Source organism: Colobus angolensis, unplaced genomic scaffold (assembly GCF_000951035.1).
Source record: "Colobus angolensis palliatus isolate OR3802 unplaced genomic scaffold, Cang.pa_1.0 Scaffold370, whole genome shotgun sequence".
Lineage (NCBI taxonomy): Eukaryota > Metazoa > Chordata > Mammalia > Primates > Cercopithecidae > Colobus > Colobus angolensis.
In genome coordinates this window covers 1,470,651-1,479,304 of record NW_012117044.1, presented here as the reverse complement: position 1 = coordinate 1,479,304, position 8,654 = coordinate 1,470,651, and the positions used below count along the sequence as shown (strand labels likewise).

The following is an 8,654-nucleotide window of genomic DNA, read 5'->3' as shown; positions in this document are numbered from 1 at the left end:
TCTCTACTAAAAATATAAAAAATTAGCCGGGCACGGTGGCAGTCGCCTGTAGTCCCAGCTACTCAGGAGTCTAAGGCAGGAGAATTGCTTGAACCCGGGAGGCGGAGGTTGCAGTGAGCCGAGATCACGCCACTGCACTCCAGCCTGGGGGACAGAAAGAGACTCCATCTCAAAAAAAAAGAAAAAAGAAAGAAGCTAGAGAATCTGCAGAGAAAAGGACTAAGAGAGAAGCCGGAGGAAATAGAAAAACTATGATTTCATGCGTGACAAAGAATTTCGAGAGAAGATCAACGCTAAAGAAACCATCAGTAAAACTGATAATGGTAAATATGCTGAAAGAAACATTAAAAAAGGAACAAACTCTGAAAGAGACAAAAGTGCAGTAGTGACCTACAAGTGGGCAATTTTGGTACAAGAACAGAGCACAGGCACTGGGTTTATATAAAGAATGTGGAAAGGCCTGGTTCACTACCTGCAGGTAACAACTTTGCCCTGTAGCATTCTCTTTCCTCCCCAGGATTAGCTGAAAACAGAAACTGAAAGGCCGCAGTTACTGAGGGAAGAGAACCAGGGCCCCACTGTGGACTGAGGGAGGAAAAGGCCCCGAAAGCTAAAATGATGGCACATTTTTTTTTTTTTTTTAAGACAGGGTCTAACGGTCACCAGGGCAGGAGTGCAGTAGTGTCATCTCGGCTCACTACAACTCTGCCTTCCCGGCTCAAGGGGTCCTCCCACCTCAGCTTCCTGAATAGCTGGGATTACAGGTTACTGCCATCACATCCAGCTAATTTTTGTATACTTTGCAGAGACAGGGTTTCGCTGTGTTGCCCAGGCTGGTCTCAAACTCATGAGCTCAAGCCATCTGCCCGCCTCAGCCTCCCAAGGTGCTGGGATTACAGGCATGAGCCACTGTGCCCAGTCACTTTTCAGTGCTTTTTGTAGAAAGGCTGCTTTTGGCTATAAAATGGCAATTTCACATGGTTCAACCTAGTAGGTATACATTCATCTCCCCATATAATTAAAATTCTTTATCAATCTATTTTTTAATGGCTACATACTTTTCTGTGATCCATGATAATTTGCCTGACCAATCCCCTGTGACACATTTAGGGGGTAAATTTTTTTTTCACTATTTTAAATATTTCTATAATGAATATTTTGTTCACAATTTTTGGTTAAAATTACTCCTTATTGCCTTAGAATAGATATCTAAAAAATGAATTACTGCATTTGAAAATGTTTAAGGCTCCTTGATTCAGGCAGTCAAAAAGTGTTTTGTCTGGCTGGGTGTGGTAAGCCCAGCCACTCCAGAGGCTAAGGCAGGAGAATCACTTGAACCTGGGAGGTGGAGGATGCAGTGAGCCGAGATCGTGCCACTGCACTCCACCTCCAGCCTGGGCGAAAGAGGTTGACTCCTGCTCAAAAAAACCAAAAAAGTGTTTTATTTATTTGTAGGGTATGAGAGTGTCTCACCACGAGTTTTGATTAATTTTGGGAGGGGAGAGGGATGAATTCCTGAATGTGTAAGAAAAGAAATAATGGAAATGATATTGCAAGGCAGGGGAGGACATTCAATGAAAAATAAAGTCCAAGCCAAGATGGCACAAGACCAATGTGGGGGAAATGTGGGGAAAGGCAAGAGTACAGAGAAGCAAGTGACCATTACTGGGAAAGACCACAGCCTCCTGCAGAGGTAGAAAGGAAGTAAGTGAATAGATCAGGTAAAACAGTAGCACATAGGAAACGTCCCAGAAGTCCCTGCTTTCGACACAGACTGCAAGACATCAGATAACTCCTGGAACATTGAAAAAGGGACTCCTCTGTTGTGGATTAGTCTGGCTTATAACTTGCCATGATGCCCGGTGCTCTTTGGGGTTCACTTGCTATTATATAATGATCTTTATCTTGTTCCATCTGAGAGATCACATTTCAGAAACTCACAGGGATTGGGTGATTGTGCAGGAAGCAAAATCAGTCCCACCTCTGGCTTATAAAGGATGGAACAGGTATGGTTTTTGAGACAACCCAGTAAAATTACTATTCTCCAATTCTTACCAAGTTCTTTAGCTGCTTAGAATAGTCAGAAAACATCCTTTTGTGTCAAAAAGGAAGTGGGAAACAAAGACGCCAATGGGCAGGTGTCCAAGTTCACATGTCCTTACCCACCAAGACCAAGTTCCTGTAGTTCCCAGCATTACAGCTCTGCACAGCTTCCTGGGAGCAGAGTCCAGGTGGCCTCACTTCTCCTCGGTGAAGGCCACAGAGGCATCCTTGAATGTAACTGGTTCCTAAAACATAAAGCACATTCCTCCTCAACAAACAACCATCTGCACAAATGCCCTGGAAGGGGGGTGAAGTCAGTAGCACTGGAAAAGGTAAGAAAGGTATAGAAGAAGTTTGCAGCTCAGGGGATCTAAGTGAGGTAAGTCAAGTTTTGTTGGAAAATCTTTCCTTTCTCACTTAATTGGCTACTTCCATCCAAATCATTTCCTTCCTGCCCACAACATGTCTACGCTCAAGTCCTCAGCTACTGAATCTTTCCGTGTCACTGTCTTCTTGTGTCATTTCTGAATTGTCATCTTCACCCCATTCCCACCATTATCCTGACAACCTTAACTCTCGCAGGAACAATTTACCCAACACTCTGACCTCACATTTCTTAATCTCCACAGTGCCAATGATCTCAGCCACATTTCATCAAACTGTAATAACCATAATCGGGACTAGTCCACTACCTGGACTCCTCTACACTTAAAATATTAATCTCTCTAATATCCTGCAATTTAAAAATCACTTTCTATGCTTTCTGTTCTTCCGCTTATAAACTAAGTAGTTGAACATTACTGGGAAAATAAAATAGTACATATACACACAGCCATAAAACACTCTCCTGAGGGATCCCTTGACTTAAAATACCATTTACTGCCAAATATTTATTTCCAGCCCTTACCTCTTATCTCACTTCCAGACTCCAACTTTCTTCCTTTTAATGTCTACACTGGGACGTCTAAAGGTGCTTAAAACTTAACAGGCCCTGGCTGGCTCATGCCTGTAATCCCAGCATTTGGGGAGGCTGAGGTAGGCGGATCACTTGAGGTCAGGAGTTTAAGAGCAGCCTGGCCAACATGGTGAAACCTTGTCTCTACTGAAAATACAAAAATTAACCAGGCGTGCTGGTGCATGCCTGTAGTCCCAGCTACTTAGGAGGCTGAGGTGGAAGGATCTCTTGAACCCAGGAAGCAGAGGTTGCAGTGAGTCGAACAAACAAACAAAAAACAAAACAAAAAACTGAACAGGCCCTAACAAAACTCCTGCTCCAGCAATATCCATCAGCATCTGCTCTTCCCCAGTCATCCCCATTTTAGTAAACAGCCACACGAACCACTCAATTGCTCAATTGCTCAAACCAAATCCAAGAAGTCATTTCATTTTCATCCTCACATCTCACCCATCACCTACCTCCTTTATCTCTAAAGCATATCGGCATCCACCCAGCTCCCCTGCCCTGCACTGTCACCTCTCTAGGCCTAGGCAGCACTTGCTCTCACCCACACCAACCTCCTTCTTGGTCTGACTCTACTCTTGCTCCCCCAAACATGAGTTTTCCACGTGGCAGCCAAGGTGATCTTTTAAAACAAAAACAAGGCCAAGCGTGAAACCCTCCAAAGGCTTTTCAGTGGCCATGAAGTAAAATCCAGATTCTTCATCCTGGCCCATGAGGCTCTCCTGTCACCTCCCCAACCTAGGCCTCTCTTATGATCATATTCAGCACCAGTGACCCAGCAGGCCCTTGAACCGCATCAAACTCATTGTAGCTTTTGTGCTAGCTGCCCTCTCCATTCCTCATCATTCAGCTTTCAGTCCAACCGTTGCCTCTTCAGAAAGCATGTCACTGACCATCTAATCCACTGGCGCACCCTGTATCTATCATTTTCCTAGTTTAATTTATTTCTTTTTATGACTTATGCCTTACCTTATTTTCTTATTTATTCACTTGCTTTCTTATTTACTGTCTCCCTGCTGAAATTTGAGTTCCCCAAGAACAGAAAGGCTGCCTCATTTGTTCATGACTGCATCCCCAAGACCTCAAGCAGGGCCTGGCATATAAAGGGAGTCCAGATATTTTTTCAGTCAATGTCAGCAAATCTGGTTCCCTTCAGGGCTCTGTCTGATGAAGCAATGATTCTTAAACTACCTGTGGTGAAGTTTTTTGTTTTTGTTTTTCAAGCTCTCAATTTCAGTACTTATATCTGCACCGTGCATGGGCTGGCACCACTCTCTAAGGCACAATTTCAAAAGTAAAGTGATAGAATATATAAAAAGTCATAAAGGCTGTCTCATAAATTTGATCAGCTAAGCCAGCTTCGGCCTGAGGCTAAAGAGGCACCACTTACTCCTTCCTTGGGCCTGCCCTGCAGGGGTGACATGACTTATCCGACTCGTCACCAGTGGGGAAGGATGAGGGTAAGATGAAGGTAAGGATGGGTGCTGTCTCCCAAGCTTTCTGTTCAAGGTCACTGGTCTCCACTCTGAGGAAGAGGGCTGGAAAAGGAGCCTCAAGCCCTGGAGTAAAGGTGGGACAAACAACCAGAAGCAAAGATTGCTGCCTTCACGTTCCATCACCACATCCTTTAGCAAGGCATGACCCATGGCATATTAAAAGCAAGTGGGCTGGCTGCTCTTCCCAACCAGACCTTCTCTTCAGACCACAGAGAAAAAAAAAATGTCTTTCTGTTTAAGGCTAATCTCTTCCTGTGCATTCTAGATCAAATCCCTTCTTCTATCTTCAGAGATGCAAGCCCACCAATTACGTTTTCTCTCCCTTATTTTTTATCTGTCTTCCATCCAGTCATCTGGATTGTCTAATCTTCCTTCTCTATCTCACCAATATTCAAAACATGTCAGATCCTGTCAATTGTGCCTCCTACATTTCCCTCCAATGTGTTACCTCTTTTCCATTTCCACTGCCAGTCTTAGTAAGACCCTTATTTTTTTTTTTTTTCCTTACCTAGGCTACAATAACTCCTTACCAATTCTTTGTAGTACAATTTTTGTCATCTTTCAGTCCCTACGTTAGACAATCAGAGTTATTAATTTTTTAAGGTCCTGAAGATAAAATGGCAGGCGGGATTCCATTCTGAGAAGGGAAAGGATATGTTGGTGGACTATTAACTTTGTGGTAGGTAAAAAAAAAATGACAGGAGTAGACCAAATGAGAGGAATCATTGTGACAAGGGAAGGGAGAAAAGGAAAGGAAATAGTGCTCCTGTTAAAGCAAGACAAAGCTGGGACTGAAACACTGAATAATCAACAGTCTTCCCAGGTATCAGTGGCACTAAGGAGTCACTCCAAGGCTGTGCTTCTGCTTACAGTGGAGACAGCAGACTCGATACTCTAAAGGCCAACCAAAGAGGAAGGTCACAAGATCAATCGTTTCCTGTTTCTATCAGACAAATGTCAACCTCCTTAGAACTACATACATGCCATCACATGGCCTTCCACTTCTTTCCAGAGCCCCTCTCTGCTGTATCTAACAATTTACTTTGAAGTGGAAAAGCAGGAAGAGGCACACTAGATTACCTGGAGTCATTCAACACATCATACTTGAGTCTAGCACAGTCCTTTCTATCATAAGCCCTAACTCATTGAGTTCTCCCATCCATTTTGGAGCTTTCAGTCTTAGGACAATAGCCTCTTTCTGAAGCATGAGGATGAGTTAGAATTCTCCTCCTCTGAGATCTCATAGCATCTTTCACATCCCTCTACTATAGCTATTAAGTCTGTCTCCCAAGTTGGCTATAAGATTCTGAAGGATAGGTGCCACACTCAACTCATCTTTGTTGTTTGACGCAGAGTCTCACTCTGTTGCCCAGGCTGGAGTGCAGTGGCATGATCTCAGCTCACCACAACCCCTACCTCCTGGGTTCAAGAGATTCTCCTGCCTCAGCCTCCTGAGTAGCTGGGAATCCAGGGATCAACATGACCAGCTAATTTTTTGTATTTTTAGTAGAGATGAGGTTTCACTATGTTGGCCAGGCTGGTCTCAAACTCCTGACCTCAGGTGATCTTCCCCACTCAGCCTCCCAAAGTACTGGGATTACAGGCATGAGCCACCATGCCTGGCCTCAACTCATCTTTAAATCCCCAGCAACTACCACAATTGACTTGGAATCTGCAAGATAAATATAAATTCACATTCAATTTAAATGAATAATAATACAACTAAAAGAAAACTTAAAGACAGTCAAGCCTAAGACCCTCAGTTTACAGATGAAAAAACCAAAGTTCATAAGGGTGAAGTGATTTACCCAATGTCACAGAGGAAGGGCAGGGTTAACTAAGACTCCCGCCTTTCAGCAGACCTAAGGACAATGTGTGGTACATAGAAAACACACAGTGATTGGAATGAAGTCCTTTCTTTAAATTAAAAAAGTTGTTGTGTAAGACACACCAGAACCTCAAAATTTACCAAACTAGCAATCCCCAGTTGCAGCGGCAGTGAATAATTAACCATTAGGGAGCAGGCAGAAGTGAAGGAAGGAAAATGTATTGATTCTACTCAGGTTAGTCTCCCTTCAAGTCCTCAATTACTTTTCAGGGCACAGAGAAGCCATGCTGTCAGTACCTCAAGGCAGCTTACTGTCCTCTAAACAGATTTTTCTAAGAGCTCGTGTGTGAGGGCTGTATTTGCTAAGCAAAAAGATGGCCTTTGCTGGTAGTGTTAAAAAACATTTTTTTTCCCTTAAAACGCAGTATGATATTTTATTCAAATAATTTCTGGTGTGATGACCTGTTTAGTTAACGGAGAAAGAACAGCCTGAAGTTAGAAAACACGAGGTTTATTTCTGGCCTGCTGCTCTCTGCAACAAAGGAAAAGGCACTTTCCTTTGGCTCTCTCAGAGTTAGCCGAGATAGAGCTCTCCACCATAAAACGCCAGGACAGGGCAAAGAGGGGGCCGACCATCTCAAACACTGTGGGATTTTACGTGGAGGCTGACCATCTCAAATACCCTGGGAGCCTAAGGGTTAATTTTGAGGTAACCTCCTACAGATGGTTTTACGGAGACAAATGAGAACTCTCTTTAAAGAAGTATGACTTGGTAATTTAAAGTTTATTGGGACAGTTAAATATGTAGACATGCTAGTGAAATAGAACAAATCAACCTGAGTATAAAGGATGAATAACTCATTTTACCTACCCTAGAGACACTTATATCAAGTGTATAGAGAGTATTTCACAATAAACCTTTGGATGTACAAAGATCAAAAGAATAAAAAAGGAGTGAAACTCTCCTTTCACTAGGTCTGGAAGAGAGAAGGAAGCTTAGTTCTTAAAAAAACACCACAGAGACTTCTGATGCATAGCCTGGTTGAAAAGCATTTCTAGAGTGATTTTGTAACCACTGTGCTGCCATTTAACGAATTTCCTCGTTTTTGACTCTTTCATAGTTAACAAATTATCACTATTAATATGCATATTTTTTGTGTACAGGTAATATAATATGCTAATCAAAATGGTAAGCTCCTTGAAGAAAAGCACCGTGGTTTATCATTCTGTTTTGCTGAGACCACTTAGCACTGGGATGAGTATGGAATAGGTTGGAATGACTTTCAATGTGAGTGAAATGTCTGGCAGGAAAAGGTAGGCTTCCAGACGCTCCCCACGAGGGCACAGCCCACTGCTCTGAGGAGTGGAATAAATTCTTGGGTAGGATGGGCCAGTGAAAACTACCTGTGCAGACCCTGGTGACATCATCTGCTAGCTACATGTCCTTAGTATCTTAATGTCCCTATATCCATAGCTATAAAATACCGTACTGGGGGCCTGACAATAAAGAAAATAACACAAGGCACAGGGACATTTCAGAGAGATGGCATTTTAGGAGAAATGGAACGCCAACTCACCCGGACCTTGGTCATTTCTTACTCCCAGTGGGGATGGATTCCTGGAAAGGCAGAGTTAGGGAAAGAGAAAAAGCCATGAAAATCAAGTCCAGCAAGACTGCAGGGAAAAAGTTACCCAGCTCCTGCCTCTGACGCTTCTTCAGTCAACCCTTCCACTAGCACTCCCTCCATGAGGTGAGAGGTGACGCATTTTCTGTCACCATCTTCATCTCTCTCCACAGGGCTTTCGGTTAAACAAGCCAAGTCTTCCCCCCAAAAAACCAAGAAGCTAAGTAAATTCCGCAGCCGCCGGCAGCTCTAAGCCGTGCCCATTTCCTCAGACTTTGCCGATCTCTGTCCTTAAGTTCTAGTTAAGAGGAGGAGCTCTCGGGTTATATGACCGCTTCTCGGGATGGGTTTCGGTTGCCCAAGACGCCTTCCCCGATCTCATTCTCGGGAGCCTGGCTCGTTCCTGCGGTGCGGGGGCTCAGATGCAAGCTCTCTTCAGCGAAGGCAGTGCTGCGGACAGAAACCTCAGTCTCTTACAGGAGCCCCCCTCCGTCGCCTAACGTTCACCGAAAACCCCCTGCAATCACGCCCGTCACAGGCGAGGAAAAGGCCGGCGTGGCCAACCACGAAGCCCCCAGCCGGCCCAGGCCAGAGCTCGGCCAGGCGGGAGGAGGGGCCATCGGAGGCTCGGCCGCTCAGATGCAGGGCCCGACAGCCTTCCCTGTGGCCGCAGCCAGGCTCCGGGGGCGCAGCAGCTCGGA

At 44.4% G+C, this 8,654-nt stretch overlaps 1 protein-coding gene across 2 annotated transcripts in view; it reads right to left on the bottom strand.

Annotated features, from left to right (window-relative positions):
• ZNF239 (zinc finger protein 239) overlaps positions 1 to 7,948 on the bottom strand; it is a 17,271-nt gene extending 9,323 nt beyond the window's left edge. The window contains exons 1-2 of one of the 2 annotated variants that reach the window (XM_011953801.1): positions 7,906 to 7,948; positions 2,163 to 2,288 (exon numbers count right to left, since the gene is read on the bottom strand). The gene's annotated coding sequence lies outside the window, so the exon portion shown is untranslated. The remainder of the gene's footprint in view (positions 1 to 2,162; positions 2,289 to 7,905) is intronic. The other variant, XM_011953800.1, reaches the window with a different exon arrangement.
• Positions 7,949 to 8,654: the final 706 nt, after the last annotated feature.